Below are 2,472 nucleotides of genomic sequence, written 5' to 3' on the forward strand. Positions count from 1 at the left end.
AAATAGAGCTAAAAATGGGTCATTAATAAGGAAAAAAATGAGATTGTATTTATCACAAAAACTATACAAAAATCGGCTTTATATAGATTAAGAACTTTATTTTTATTTATAAAAATATATTATTTATTTATTTGTCAGAGAGAGAAAGAGCACAAACAGGGGGAGTGGCAGGCAAAGGCATAGGGAGAGGCATGCTCCCTGCTGAGCAAGGAGCCTGATGCCAGATTTGATCCCAGGATCCTAGGATCATGACCTCAGATAAAGGAAAAGAGGCTTAACGGACTGAGCCACCCTGGATTAAGAACTTTAAAAAACAAAAAAAAAACTTTAAAACTTCTCAAAGAAAATATTGTTGCATGCTTTTCTGACCTTGGGTCAGAGAATATTTTATAAAAACCTTCAAAAGCATAGAACTTAAAAAATCTGAACAATCCAGATGACGTGAGAATTAAGAGCCTTGGTTTACCATGATGCACTTTAAAGAGCATGAGGAGAATGTGAGAAATTATTTGAAATTTTTATAGTCACCAAACTATAATCAAGTATACATAGATTGTATAAATTAAAATAATATAGAAAATTAATAAATAGACAAAAATGTTAATAGACACATCACAAAAGATGTATATAGCCAATAAACTTCTGAAAAATCACCCAACTTTACTTGTATTTGGGAGAATGTTGATAAAGAACATGATGAGATGTCATTCTTCCTCACTCGTCAATAGAATTTAAGAAATCTTATGGAACTGTCATTTGGAGACAACATGGATTTTTTACACATTGCTGGTAAGAGTATAAAATAATACAATTACTTTGGAAAACAATTTGGGCATTGTTTTATAAAGTTGAATATTCCTGGATACATACCATCCTTAGGTATATATGCAGAAGAAGTTCTTATACATACATGCTGGAAGACTTAAGAAAACTGTTCATCGTGTCATTATTCATAATAGCAAAAAACTGGAGACAATAAAAACATCCATATGTAGTGGAATGAATAACTATATTATGGAATTTTTATAAAATGGAATAGCATGCATCAGTAAAAACTGATCTGTAATTAAACATCATGGATGAATCTTAGCATCATAGTCTGAGATGAGTAAGGCAATACTGCAAATCTTAGAAGACAGCTTACTCTATGGTACTCTTTTATGAAGTTCAAAAACAAAGTCAAGCCATATATTGTGTAGGTATGTGTGTGTGGGTCATGAAACTATAAAAACAAGTATCAACAAATAAAATTTCATATGATAGAATTCCCTTTTCCATTTATCAGTTGCCTCAACCCCTCTTCATTGCTTTAATAATGGCTTCAACTGTTACTTTTATGAGACTTTATCAATAATAACATCTTGGATTTGTTGAATTTTATAGATTGAAATAAACTCCTCCCCCACCAAAAAAGGCTTTATTACATACAGAGGGGAGGGGTTCTGTCCTTCTTCACTGCTGCTTTCCTCATGGCTCTCAGGACATTAGCCCCTCTCTCCTCCTTTTGGCACAGATGAATGTCCCCACCTTTTTCTTGATGAACCTGAGGGCTCGATTATCTTTGGAGACCTTGAGCAGCCACATAGTATGATGATCCTATGGGGTGAAGCTGCACACCTCTTGGATCATGTCCTGCACGAACTTGGTCTTCTTGGTGAGGTGCTGGCAGCTGTGACTCAGGTTCATGGTCATTCTGTGGCCTTTGTTGCGGCCCATGGCCATGGGGTAGCACAGAGCTATGGCGCTGCTCCTCCTGGCACCTGCAGTGGACTGAAATACACTTTTAATCTCCATTTCTAACAGTAAATAAAATGTTGCTCAAAGACTTTGTGACATGCCCAAGGTCATACAGTTTAGAAGATCCCAGAGAGTTTGATATCAAATCTTATAACTCCAGCTCCAAATCTCTCAACCGTGTCTGTTAAGGTCTGAATCATAATTCAAAAGCCCAAATGTTCAAGCAGGTACTTTATTTTTTTATTCAAGTTTAATTAGCCAACATATAGTACATCATTACTGTCAGATATAGAGTTTAGTAATTCATCTGTTGCGTATAATCTCAACATTTTGATAATAGCGTGTATCACTTTCCTGCTCCTAAAATCAGTGCATGATCCTGCCTTGCTTCTTTCTTTAAATAAAGACACCATTATGAATGTCGATTTTAAATCACAAGTTTATCTTTAATTTTCCCTTCCACACTTTCAGCTACCAAGTCCTACAAATTCTTACTTTGTTGACTTCATCACCTACCTCGTTGATGGGTTCTAGTCTTCAAAGGGCATGAAAACACCTATGGACGAACTTCCTCCTTCCTAACCTTTCCCTCCCGCTCTCTAGAATGCCTTCCTTTCTTCCTTACTTACCTTCACATTAACCTTCTTAATTAATTAACACTTCTCATCCAGAAAGCTTCTTATAGCTACCCCAAACTTACTATTTCTCTGTCTCTTCTCTCTTTATGCTGTTTAT

General features: G+C 35.6%; 1 pseudogene; it reads right to left on the reverse strand.

Annotated features, from left to right (window-relative positions):
* Positions 1-1,420: 1,420 nt before the first annotated feature.
* Positions 1,421-1,794, reverse strand: LOC122910060 (annotated as a pseudogene).
* Positions 1,795-2,472: the final 678 nt, after the last annotated feature.

This window comes from Neovison vison, chromosome 6, assembly GCF_020171115.1.
Source record: "Neovison vison isolate M4711 chromosome 6, ASM_NN_V1, whole genome shotgun sequence".
Lineage (NCBI taxonomy): Eukaryota > Metazoa > Chordata > Mammalia > Carnivora > Mustelidae > Neogale > Neogale vison.